This window comes from Equus asinus, chromosome 20, assembly GCF_041296235.1.
Source record: "Equus asinus isolate D_3611 breed Donkey chromosome 20, EquAss-T2T_v2, whole genome shotgun sequence".
NCBI classification, from domain to species: domain Eukaryota; kingdom Metazoa; phylum Chordata; class Mammalia; order Perissodactyla; family Equidae; genus Equus; species Equus asinus.
In genome coordinates this window covers 53,128,591-53,142,449 of record NC_091809.1, presented here as the reverse complement: position 1 = coordinate 53,142,449, position 13,859 = coordinate 53,128,591, and the positions used below count along the sequence as shown (strand labels likewise).

Genomic DNA, 13,859 nt, shown 5'->3' with positions numbered 1-13,859 from the left:
GAGCAATAGAAAGAACAGTGTTCCACTCTGGCCACACATTAGAATCACCCAGGGGAGCTTTTAAAAACTGTTGGTCCCCAAACTTCACATCCTAGATTTCTGATTTAGTTGATTTGGAGTGGAGCCCAGGTATGACTATGTTTTTAAAGCTTCTCTAGGTGATTCTACTGTGTAGCTAGCTGACGAACCACTACTCCAAGATCATAAGAGTCCAAAATATTTACGTTGAACCACATCGAGATACAAAAGTATGTGATTACACTTGTATAGTGCGGGTTTCATATTACAGACATCAATTTGCTTTGCTATCAGAGAGTAAAGTGGACAATAAAAATGGTTTTCCCCTGATGTATCTGGATAAAGCCATCCACTATCTATTTGAATTTGACTACATACCCTGGAGCCACAGTTCAAACTAAAGCAAGCAGTGCAGAACCCAGCCCCTCATGGCCGGCTTACTGTGGACAGTCCCTACCTTCAGGACTTGATGTCTTGCCATTCTTTTCTGGATTTCCCTCCTTGCTCTTCTCTGTAAAATGATCATTACCTTCTTCTCCTTCCACTTGAAGACAAATCTTCTGTTCAGAGCTCCCAGGAGCACAAGGAGGACACTACCTCCCAATTGGCCCCAAAATCACATTACTCTGCTCTTGGAAAATCACCATGCATGGTTCTGAGGAGATAAAAAGTGTGTCACTTTGTTTAACACAGCATTCCTCAAGCTTATTTGATGACAGAACACCTTTTGTATTCAAAGGAGTGAAGTGAGAAGTTCCACAGACCCAAGATTGTGTCTGGAATGAAGCGCTTACTGGTATGCTAGCCAGTCTCTAAGATGGCCCTCAAGGCTTCCCACTGTGGTATTTATGCCCGTGTGTAGTCCTCTCCTATGCTGAACCAGGGCTGACCAAGGTAACACTGTGTGAGTGATGGTGTGTGACTTCCGAGGTAGCTAATAAAGGGGCATGTGGCTTCTGCCTTATTTTCTTGGGTAGCTCACTCTGGGGGAAGCCAGTTGCCATGCTGCGAGAACACTCAAGCAGCTGTGTGAAGAGATCCACAGGGGAGGGAACTGAGGCCTCCCATCAAAAACTGGCATCAACTGGTGGGTGAGCCACGTTGGAAGTGGATTCTCCAGTCCCTGTCAAGCCTCCAGCAGATGGTAGCCCTGACTGACATCTTGACTGCAAGCTCATGAGAGTCTCAGAGCCAGAAGTGCCAGCTAAGCTGCACTCAAATTCCTGATTCACAAAAGCTGTGAGAGAGGGACTGGTCACCAATATACGACCATGGTTCAGAGCTACAGAACAACGTGGTTCTTATCCTTGGGGATTCCCATGTTGTCAGGTGAGGGTAGGAGGAGATCACAGGTGACAGTGATGTCCTAGAGCTTTAGGAGCCTTACTACTCACTCTTGTTTCCACTTCCTAAAAAGCTCTCAAATCTCTCCACATGTGTCCGTCCTCACAGCTACCACCCTAGGTCAGGCCATCATCATCTCTTGCCTGAACTACACAATGGCTTCTTCCTAGCTGGTCTCCTAGCTTCCAGGATTGCCCCCTCTCCTGCAATCATGTCTCAATCTTGCAGGTAGAATAATCTCGTTAAAGTCTAAATTTGATTATGTCACTTCCCTGCTCCAATCTCTTTAACATGTTCTATGAGACCTCGAAAGGTTTGGTTCCTGTCTATCCTCCACCTTCCACCTCCCCAAACATATCTATTTGCAGTTCCCGGATGTGCTAATTTCTTTCTAATCTCCTGAGATTTGCACATAATTTTCTCTCTGCTTCAGGTCGTGTTAACATACAAAGTTCCAGAAGTTCCCCCCAAAACACTACCACCATCAAAAACCCCCAGCTCTCTTATTCCAGATTTGCTGTGGCTGCATAAAATCCCACCCTTCACTGGTGGAGACACTCAAGAGTTTAATAGGTATTTTCTCCTGTTAGATGGCAGATACCTGGCATGGAGCAAGTGGGTGGGGGTTGGAGGGTTATGCACAAGTTTGGTTTCTAGGCATTAAATACCATATTGTCCACATGATTTCCAAAACCAATTCCAATTGACTGGGAATGAGGCAAGATTGGGGTTGGTGGGTGAGAGCAGTTAGAAGTGGGTGGAAGGAAGACCAGGTTAGAATTCTGGGATCCATGGGCCAACACATGGGCCTCCACCCAGCTGGGTCTCTTCTTTTGAACTCCAGACAGAGAAAGTCAGTTGCCGTGGATATCTCCACTTGCATGTCCTACAGGTACCTCAAACTCCACATGTCCATAATTGAACTCATCATGGGCTCCCCCAAACCTCTCCTCCTCTGGCATTTTCTATCTCTGTGAATTAACGGAGCCATTAACCACCCAGTCTCTGAGCCAGAAACCTGTGCCTGCTTCTAAACCTCAGATAGTCCCTCACGATGTCCTGTACATTCTGTATTGTCAATCTCTCTTCTTGGTTGGCCTTCCATTTTCCATCCACACTGCTCCTGCCTTAGTTCTGATGATCCTCATCTCTTCCTGGACTATCACTACAAGAGTTCCAAGAGTTTGTCTGCTTCCAATTGTGTCTTCCTCCATAGACTCCCATAATGATATTTGGAAAATGCAAATCTCTCCTGATTAAAATTCCTCAATGATCCTTACCCTTGTACCCAGGGACCTTGATGATGGGCCCCTGCCTTCCTTTGCAGCCTCACCTTTGACCTGCACCCCACACATTTCCTACAAGCAGGCCATAGTGAGCTCCATGCTATTCTATTGTTTCTGGATCAGGCTATGAGGTTTCATCCTCATCCAGTGCTTTTCTCATCCTCTCTGCCTGAAATGTCCATTCTTCCTCAGTCTTCCACCCACCCAACAAACACCCCATCAAAGGCACCTTAAAGTATTAAAGAAAGTCTTAAAAGATCTTATAAGACGCAATGCAAGCCCTTCCTGACCATCACCCATGTCCTCTCCCCCTTGGATGCGTGTTTACAGGGTGAGTGTTCCCCATTGCAGCAGCAACTGGCTGACTGGGATGTGTGTGGGGGCGATGGAGTTTGAGTTTACTAGGCAATGGTATGAAAAATTTGCTCAGTGGAAGCCATCAGTGGGAGGGAGGGTGATCCAGGATTAGTCTATTTTGGATTTGGCACCAGCACTTTGGCTGTTGGCCTACATGAAATTAGAGTGGGCCTGCAGGAGATGAGGCTGCTGGCTGGAAGAAATCAGTCTGTGGGACAGCAAAGGATGGCAGATATCCTCTCTGGCCCCTCAAACCGGCCATGCTTCTGGTTTTGGTGTTTGCGAAAATCTCGATGAGAATGTGTGTGCATGTGGGAGAAGGGGGCGAGAGAGGAGGCCACAAAGAGAAAGGGAGAATATGCTTGAGCATATGCAACCAAAGGCTCAGAGGAGGCCCTCAGATGGGGAACAGAGGGCTGGGACTCTGGGTGGGTAAGGGGGAGGAAGAGTGTCATCCCATTTAAAAACTCTTTACCGAGCTACTTCACATTAAGGTTGCACCTCCTTGAACCTTCAATCCAGAATCCTACTTCCAGGCTGCCTTAGGAAAGCAAAGGTATGTGTGTTTAGGGGGAGCACATCCACCCTCCTGCCTCCAGCCACTTACTCAAGACCCTCTGACCACAGAGACCCATTTCTCCACAACAAGCACCCCTATCTTGCAACCAGGAGAAAATTGAGCATAAAAAGTGAAACCTGCAGTGTGCGATCCGGCTGCTGGCTTGGAGGGGATCCAGCGTGGGCCCCTGGCCAGGCTGCCCTCGCTTCATTCCGCTGGGGCTCGCTCACACAGCGAAGGTGGTGTTTTCCCAAACAGCGAGTTTTTATTTAACCAATTCAAAAAGAAGTGAACTTCTCCTGAAGAGTTTCACATAATTGGAAACACGCATTCTGGCAAAGAGGGATGGAGAAATTCTTGGTACAACTCCAGCGAAAAGGCCAATCTATCAACCACTGGGCCTGACAGAGGCTGGCCCACTGGAGCCGGTGCCTTTGGATGGGGGAGAAAACACAGCACAGGGCCCGCGCCGGCAGGTAGCTGTGTGAGTAGCGTGGTGGATCTGCACAGAGAGGCGGAGGAGAGAGCTTCATAAAGAAAAGAATGAGGCACTAAAGGTAGGGAATCGTTTTCCCTAAAGCAATAGCAAAATTTTTCCAATGAGGAATATAACTCAGGCATAGGGGAAAGAAGGTAGGTTGCCCCTGCTACTTATTAACAAGTTTCCCACCTTCTCTAACCCTGTTTCCTCAGAGATAAACTGGGGACACTGGTGCCTACCCATAGAGCTGTCACTGGGTTTCAAAAAAATTAGTCATAAAATATGTTTATATAGATTTCCTGGCACTCTCTATAATGATAACCTTGTAAGTGACTTGGTGACTTGACCTCCTCCCACTAGTTACAAGGTCATGTCAGCCAGCCAACGAAGGGAGAGGAGATGCCATCAGACCAAGCATTGAAGGCCCCTGGGCCGTTTTGGTGCCTGTGTGGCACTCTGCTGGGCAGATCCTCTCCTGGGCCTCTGGGATCCCTCCTGTGAGCCCCCCATCCCGCCCTCCTCCCCCTCGAGATGCCTCTGCTTGGCTTTGCTCTTCGCTGCTCCTGACCTCATTCTCAGAGCTCTGCCTCCCCAGATCCCGCTCCCTGTGCTCCTCGCCTGACCCTGACCAGACGGCTCTCATCTCCCACAGACGTGGGTGTCTTTATTCACCTCCTTCTCTGGCTGCTCCCTTCCTTCAATTTGCAAGAAGCTTCCAGGAATTACTACAGTGACCACATTTCTATTGAAATAGAAAGTTCTCCAGTGGCAGCCTGTGTTTTCCAGCACGACTTCACTCCTGGATTGGGGGGAAGGGTTTCTTGGTGGTGAAGAGCCAATCTTTGGGACACCCAGGCCTGAATTCTAAGTCTGCCTCAGTTACTTACCAGCTGTGTGGCTTTGGGCAAATCATGTCTCTGAACTTTGGTTTCTTCAACTGTACAGTAAGAATAATAACAACAACCTCATGGTGATATTATGAAGATTTAATTAGGATCTAGCACTTGAGAAATGTTCAGTAAATAGTAGCTATGAAAAACCAATATGCCTATAGGTGTATACACACCTATGTGTATGTACACGTATGTATACACCTGTATACAACCTCTGCTCCGCCTCCAACGCCCATCTTTATCCCTGGGTCAGAGAGGCACATACTCTAGAGCCAGGTTCCTCGGTGGGCTCTGACTTCTAATTCTGGCACTGCTTCTAACTAGCTGTGTGCCCCTGGAGAAGCCCTGTCACGTAGTGGGCTCTCTGGGATCTTCCATGAGGTCTGGTTGTAAAGCAGGCACTCACCACAAACTGAGAGACAAAGACAGCGCTGTGCTGTGGGACGCAGGGGCTGAGAAGCCAGGGTCCTCATGGGCTTTCACACCTGTCAAGCTGTGGGAAAGAACGGGGAGGGGCCACTGTGATCAGACCCTGTTTCCCCTCCAGCTTCCTCCCCAGAACTTGCTTTGGCCACAGCAACCATGTGGACCACTGGAAAGGGACATCACCAGCCTGCCACAGCCTTTCCTCTCTGAGCCTGAGGCTGTTGCCACACTGAGGCTGGTTGTCTCCTCAGAGCCCCTGAGCTCCTGCCCATGCAGCATCGACCTCCCAAGTAATGGCAGGGTCGCCTGTGACCCCAGCAGCCCACCGGGTGCTGTGAGGGGGCTTTTACCACCTGGTTCAGGCCCCTGGGGCTGTAGGAATCCTCGTGTCTAAGTTGGATATTGGGACTCTAGTTTGGACACAATGTTTGAAAATCCAGGCCCTGGAAAACCAGGAATTAGATAAAATTGAGATTTTATCTCAATGCAGGGAGGGAGTGGGGTTGAGAAGAACATGAACTAAGAGAAAAGGAAAGGAGCTCCTATAGACAAGGCCCCCCACATGCCTAGCGCTGCCTTAGCATTTTACACGTATTCACATCGCATTTTTATTTCTACAACAACCCTATGAAGTAAGCACTATTACCAGTCCCATTTTTGAGATGAAGAAGTTAAGGCTGAGCGCTTATGTGACTTGCCCAAGGTCACCTAACTCATAAGTCCTAGTGTCAGGATTTGAATCTAGGTCTCTCTTTTTTTTCTTTAAGATTGGCACCTGAGCTATCTGTTGCCAATCTTCTTCTTTTTTTCCTCTTCTTCTCCCCAAAGCCCCCGAGTATATAGTTGTATATTCAAGTTGTAGGTCCTTCTGGTTGTGGCATGTGGGACAATGCCTCAGCATGGCCTGATGAGCGGTACCACGTCCACACCCAGGATTCAAACTTGCGAAACCCTTGGCCGCTGAAGCGGAGTGCACGAACTCAACTGCTCGGCCACAGGGCCGGCCCCTGAATCTAGGTCTTTTTGACTTTACAGCTTAAGTACTAAACCACTAAGCCATATGAGACGCCCAAGAGATATTCAATGCTCTCAACAGCCTTATGAGGTGTAGGCATCATTATTTTCATTTTACTCTTGTGAGAACTAAAAGCCAGACTTTCCCAAAGATGCCCAGCAGGGATTTGAACCCAGGTCCATGTCACACCAAAGTCTGTGTGAGACTTCCTTTGCATCCAACCAGGGAGAACTGGCTTGGCTTTGCTCAGGACAGGGCACGCACAGGTGGAATTTTGTGGTCCCTGCATTGCTGAAGACTTTGAATCATTTTCAATAACACTGACCACTTCTGTCCACTTAGTAAAAGACATTTAACATCAAGAGGAAGCATAAAATTTATGAGGGATTTGTCTAATCTGGTACCGTATTACGAGAGCCATTTCAACTCACTGAAAGTATGAAAAGCATTTTGCATTTAAGCAAATAAAAGTCTTATGAGTCCACTGATAATTATGCAAGCCCAAATTTATGGTTTCTAGGTCTCATTGGATAAAATGTGAAGTAGAACAACAAACTTGTTAGATTATGACATATTAAAAGAGGAATGTGAAATATTTACTAAAGCAACAGGCATTGATGAATAAACAGCTTGGCGCTTAATACTTGAGGATGAGAATAAAACTTCTGAGCAAACACCAGCATTACTTTCTGCTCTTTTGCAATATTCATTAACTTCTGTCTCAAAAGGTCAAGGGACCCAGAAAATTTGCATGAAAATGTAATTAAACCAGGGGGAGGTGGGCAGGGGACTGGCCCAGGAGAGGTGTGAAATAGCTTCAGACTGTCAGGAAATCCTCCTTTTCATATGTGTGGGCCGGGAACTTAGAGTCAGTCAGGGCTCTTCCTCAGGCCGACCTCACAGTCTTCCTCTGTGAAGGCCTGAAAAGGTGAGTTTTCACCAAGGCCCCCTTTTGACAGGGTTGGTGAATGGAATCATTTACAAGCTTGTCTGGTTACCATCATTGTACCCCCTCACCATTTAAGACATACAATTTTGGATCTTTTCTTAAATGAACATTATCTTTTAATATGTGCATTTTAAATAAACTGGGCTCACCTGGGCAAATCCTGGTGCTAGGATTACTCTATGCAGTGTCGCCAGCTCTTTAAGTTGCCCTAGCTGTTTGAGTCTTCCCTGCTGAGGCTGCAGACTTCAGGTAACGGAGACCGGCCCCTGAGCTGTGCCCCGTCCAAATTCCTGACCTGCGTGAGTGTGGCATGCTCATGTTTGATACCACTAAGTCTGTGTGGTTTCTCATGAAGCAACAGATGACCAGAAAAGGGAGGCTCCTCCTAAATTTTAAATGCAACAGCTAATTCAAGATTTAAAAACAACAACAACAATACAATCGTGCTGGCCAATACTGTGCAGGCCAGATGCAGTTGCTCAATCCACCTCATAGGATGCAGTTTGAGACTTCAACTTAGAGGAATTATAAATGGTAGGTGGTTGATGACAAATGGGACTGAAAGAGAACCAGCAGGGAGGCAGAGATTGGTTCACAGAGAGGTGGCAGGCACAGTGCCCGGTGGGGTACCCAGAATTACAGCAGGGTTTTCAAAAAGTGGACATTTAGTAAATGAGCGCTCTCACCAAGAGGCCAGTGAACCTCAACCAATCTGGAATATGTTGGCTTCTCGTGCACCATATGCTTAGGCCTTTTGGAATCCACTCAAGCAAACCACTAATGGCTATTTTTAATCTACAAATACCAGATATTTGCTCCCTGCAGGGAACCTCTGCTTGGAGGGCCTCATTTGTTTTTCCCTTGCCTGGGAGCAGCTGAGAGCTGAGTTTGCCCAAATTTAGTTGTGCGAAAATGCTGAGTTGGATAAGATACAGGCCAACATCATAAGGATACTGTGCCATCGCAAATAGAATCCATGTAAATAAGGCTGTGTAGACTCAGGAGCTATGTTGCTAACTCCTTTCTGCAAGCCCAGTTCATCTCATGAGTAGCTTATTCCCAGTCACCTCTAGGATTGTGAACTCCAATTATATGAGATGGCTCGCCAGTTATAGTTGGCAGAGTGAGGGCCATTCATAAGCAGGTTAAGTCTCAGAGCAAAGAGAGAGCTTATCATCCAGCTTCCTTATTTTGTTTAGGAAATCAAGGCCCAGAGAGGGAGAAGAACCTGCCCAAGTTCACACAGCAAGTTAGTGAAAAATTGGAACTTGAATTCAGCTCGCCTGATTTCCATTGTGCAACCACCTCATTTTTCTATGCTTTCACCAGCTTTCTGCTCAACTTCATCTAAAGGTTGTCAGGGTATAGTTTGTATCCTTCTTCATGATTTCAATAATATGTGAAGACAACACAGTTTTCTAAAAAGCTTGAGTTTTTCTAAACCACAACTTTCTGGTCACTTTCGTGTTACGCTGTCTGTGTAGGACTGCCGTGGAAATATTTTATGTTGCCTTTCCAGCTCTGATGGCCACGGCCGAGGGGGCGGGCTGATGTGGCCATGTTTGGTCCACAAGATCTGTTTCCTGCTCCCTTCCAATTCATAACTTATTTGACCCAGGAGAGCTAGTCCATCAGCTGGACAGCAACCAAAACTTGTTACCAAGTGACTCAGAAACCATGAGTAGATGGTAATGAGCACTTGAATTAAAGGTTATACAGAGTAGTTACCACGTTTTTTGCCATGTGCAAGCTGCAGGGTAAGCAGTAAGATCTAGGGAAGTCTACACTGAAAAGTGGCAGTAGGGGCGGTGGTGGGCAAACATGTAGAAAGAAGCAGAGGCTGAGATCTTGTGGCCCAGAGTAGGTGATGGGCAGCACAGTTGTCTGGGGCCTTGGGGTTCCCCGAGGCCAATTCTGTGCCCGTGGGGCCTGGCTGTTGCCTCGCCACTTGAACCAGCTGTTCGTCATCACCAGCTGACACATCTCACGTAGCACCTCCCTGAATAGGCTCACAAGCTAACAGTGGAAATAAAACAGGTGAGTGAAAACCTGTAGATTCTAATTTGGCAAGTGTGGAAAGGAAGTGGATGGTGTATTTCAGAAGACCCCCCTTCACAATTCTGAGGACCAGCCAAGATCAAGAACGTTGCCCTGAAGAATGGAGTCCAAGCCCCTTGCAGGTCCATGGGACCTTCCAGGCCTCGGCCCCTCCCACCTCTTTACCCGAGTCCTGCTCAGAACTTATGCTCTTGAAACCCGGATAGTGCTGTCCAACTTTCAGAGAGGAACTTTCTCGAAAATACAGGAAAAAACAGGATGGTGTCCCCCAGGGGCATCCTCAGAGGGACACTCAATCACACAGCTGCATGTGTCCCCTCCCCTCCTGCTACCCCCACTCAGCACTGTTGCCCTCCTCTCCACGTGTCTCTCCTAGTCGTGGTTTAGGCTAGACGAGCATCCTGGGCCTCTGCTGAAGGATGGAAGATTCTGTTGAGAGCACGGCACTGCCAGTGGAGAGGTGAGACTGCTGCTCCTGGATGTGTCCTCCATGTTCAATTTTCTTTGTAGCTGCAGGACCACTTATTTCTTTTGAGTCAGATAGTTAATGAAAACCCCTATCTCAAGAATGGATGCTTTTCAGGGAAGCTGGCTAGTACCATCTTGAGCCAAAATGAGACAGAAAATATTTCCTTAATTAGCAAGACACCTTCTATTTCCCCAGAGCCTTGAGCTCCTGTTCGGTGTTAGGGTACGGAAACCACTCAGCATCTGACTGCCGTCTTACCCACTGGGGGCTTCTGTAACAGTGAAGAAGCTACAGAATCCTTTTGGGTTGCTCTCTGTGATGTCAGGGTGGGGTCCCATTCACGTTTCTGATTCTTGGATTATCCCACTTTTCCAAACTTGCTTCTTGCCCCTGCTTCCCTCCATCTTGCCTTTATTCCACCTGTTCCTGCCCCCCTGAATGCTCTTGTCCTTGTAACTCCTTACTATGCTGACTCTGGTCTATTTTCCCCAACATGACTAAACATTATATTTCCCACACAAAACTCTGCTCGTCAGTCAGTAAAAGGAAATTCTAACGTCTGAGGTAGCACCTTCCCCTGGAAGCATTCCCTGCCATCCTCCTCCCTCCAAGCATTTCTCCTCTGCTCTCATGGACCCCCGACCACCTCGTGGTGCACCAGTCAGGGGCAAGTTCAAGGACTTGATGAAGGAGGAGTTGTGTCTCAGCAGAGGCCTACGGCGAAAAGTATCAGGGCCAAGGAATGACGCTGAAGAGACTACAGCATGACTCTCGATGAGCACATGGGAGGGGTGAAGCGTGGAGAAGCAGAGGATATGGATGGAGGAGAGGAGAGTGGGAGGAGGCACAGCCTGCCGTGGGCCAGCCTGGGAAGGAGAAGGACTCCCTCTAGAGACAGAGTTGGACCCTGGCACAGAAACACTTCGCAGAGAAAGAGGCTGAAGGAGGGGTGCCACATGGATGTCTTTGGTTCTACAGGTCTGTGACTTGCAAATTTTTTTGAACTGTAACTTGTAATAGGAAAATCACTTTATTTTACAACCCAGCAAACACACATCACACCCTATCTGAAAACAAGTTCCACAAAACATGCGTGTGAGGCACTGATAGTTTCTTTTCTGTTCCACTCTGTCTACTCCATTCCATTCTATTCTCTTTCATTACAAAAATGCTAACTGGACTCTCTAAACTGATCTTACAATCTACTAACAAGTCACAAGCCACAGTTTGTGTGTGTTTGTTCTTTTCCAACATTTTATTTTGAAAAAGTTAAATCCACAAAAAAATAAAAGAACAATGAACAGCCATATACTTGTCATATAGATTCACCAACTATTAACATTTCGCAACATTTGTACACACTCTGTGTGTGAACATAACGCATGCATAGATATGCATATGTACACGTGTGTATGTGTACACACACGCATATGCAGAAGTGAGTCCCATCATTCACAGTAGTTTTATTCTATAAAGTTGCAGCAAACAATGAGTTGGCAAATACTGAACCATCGCTCCTAGGGAAAACAGAGGACTGGGTTCCTGTGAGCCTCTGAGCACGTTTCGTTAACCTTGTTTTCTGTTTTAAAGATATTATTTAATATATGTTGTTGATTCGTTAACCTTGAACTCACAGCCAACAGCACTATAACTTTGTCTGAACAAAGCTTATCTAACATATGTATTTTCTCCAAAAGGCACATCACAGCCTTCATGCACTCAGGAACCCTAGACTACCCTTGGGGCCCTCTCAAAAAACAAGAGCTCCAAAAAGCCCCTGAAACATGAAAAACGTGGCACTAAACAGACACTTGTTTATGGTATGAAATAAGTATGGCAAGAAGGCAGAGTGTTGCCTTGTTCAACCTCAGCTGGGAATGTGCACGCTGGGTGACTCAAATTTTTCACCACTCTGTGCACGTCTATAAGAGGCCGTGAAAGTACCATAAATATTGATTTTGGGGTTACAAATAAATTTTAGCAAGCAGGCAAATTTGCAATACAGAATCTGCAAATAATGAGGATTCACTGTAAATGTATTTGAAAGCTGCAGACCTCATATCTTTTCACCCCTGAATGCCTCTCTTTAGAGTAAGGACGTTCTCCAAGATGACTGTGTTACTATTAGGCCACCCAGGAAACTAACTTTCATCCAATACGATCATCTGATATTCAAACTTCTCCATTTTTTCTTGAGAATTGTTTTTTTTTTTTTCCTGAGGAAGATTAGCCCTGAGCTAACATCTGTGCCAATCTTCCTCTACTTATCTGTGGGTCGAGTGGTGTAGGTACAAGCCTGGGATCCAAACCCATAAAGCTGGGCCAGTGAAGTGGAACGTGCCGAACTTAACCACTTAATGGTGCTGGCCACCTCCTCAAGAATTTTAAAAGCAATTTTTCGGGGACCAGACTCCAATCAAGGTTTATCCATATATTGCATTTAGTTATGTCTCTTTAGTCCCCTTTAATCTAAAACAGTCTCCCACTTTTTTTTTTTTAATGACATTAACACTTCTGCAGAGTCCAAGCCAATGGTCTCTTAGAACGTCCCACAGCCTAGATGTGTCTGATTGCTTTGTTGTGATTCGATCCTGGTGAAACCTTTTGGGCAGGATCCCTGCAGAAGCGACTTTGCGTACTTCTTTCTGCATCATAGGAGAGGGCTCGCGATGTCAGTTTGTCCCTCCACTAGTGAGACTAAGTTGGATCCCTTGGTTAAGGAGATGACCCATGGTTTGAAAAGCACAGCTCTAGGTGGCGTAGAGGCGGTGCTGTCAGCTGGAAGAGAGGGGGAACTTGAGAGACTGGAGAAGGAGACAGGGCTGGAAATTAATGTTGTGATGAATGGGACAAGGGAGGCTGGGGCGCCAAGGCCCCAACACTAAAGAGCCACAGTCTCCCTTTGAGCCAGCGGGCTTGCATTTGTCATGGAGCCATCTGCTTGCCAACAGCATGAAGAAACACAGTGTCCGTGCCTGGGGGCCGGGTTTTAATTTCCAGTGAAATTGGGACAAAGTTCCTTTAGGCTAGATATAATTTCTTTCTAAGCGTTGGGCTCAAAGTTGAAGTATTCTAAATGCTTAGGAAATTGTTATGGATAGTAACAAAAGGCAGAATAGCTAATGCCTGACATAGTATTTTTCTCTGCCAGTGCCACTAGATGATTTAATATTTAATATGATTGTGGTCAAACCAAGTCTGAACGGAGCAAGCCTGAAGCATTTCTCACACTGCAGCCAAGTGGCCAGGAGCCCAAAGTGATATCCTGTGGTTCACTCACTAGACTTGAGAGTAACCTTTGGGGCTGGTTGAACTCTCAAACAGCACTTGGTATTTCCTAACGATGATCTGCGATGCATTTGGGAAGCCCATTTGAATCATCCAGTTAGATCATGTTTTTGAGGGGCCTTGAAGCAGAAATGCTGCCAATGGCTTTGGCAGAATTGAGCAGAGCCCCCTTCCCTTTACAAGGCAGCTTCCAGTCTCGGCTGCTCATTTGATCCTGACAATAGCCCTGTGCAGTATCCCGGGCTGATGTTACTATTCCCATTTGCGGATGAGGAAACTGAAGGTCACAGAAGTCAAGTGACTCAGGCAAAGTCACAAAAGGAACTGAATGGCTGCCATGAACCCAGACCTTGACATTCCAGTCAGGTGCCCTTCCTACTGTAGCTTTGAGAGTTGAGCAGGAGTGACTGGTCATGAATTGGTTGGGAAATGCCCCCATGAGCCACTGCCAGCTCACGTCTCTGTGTTGGACTCTAGCAGTCCTTGTCTGATCAGAGAGAGGGGTTGTATGGTCAGAGCTGGTCAGAAGGCATCCACTAAAACTCTCTAATGACTTTCCACAAGGTCAGGAGCGCTCACTCTACTTGTCCCACCTAAAATGGTCCCATAGCTTGGGGGTTAAGCTCACAGGCTTAGAGTTGGACTGAGATTGGAACCCCAGCCCTGCCTCTTACTAATGTGTGACCTTAAGCAGGTTATTTAACCTCACTCAGGGT

At 46.7% G+C, this 13,859-nt stretch overlaps 1 long non-coding RNA gene across 1 annotated transcript in view; it reads left to right on the top strand.

The window, feature by feature from the left end:
• Positions 1-3,721: 3,721 nt before the first annotated feature.
• LOC139041097 (uncharacterized) overlaps positions 3,722-13,859 on the top strand; it is a 53,406-nt gene continuing 43,268 nt past the window's right edge. Inside the window, exon 1 of the long non-coding RNA XR_011495699.1 lies at positions 3,722-4,121. This is a non-coding gene — a long non-coding RNA (uncharacterized lncRNA). The remainder of the gene's footprint in view (positions 4,122-13,859) is intronic.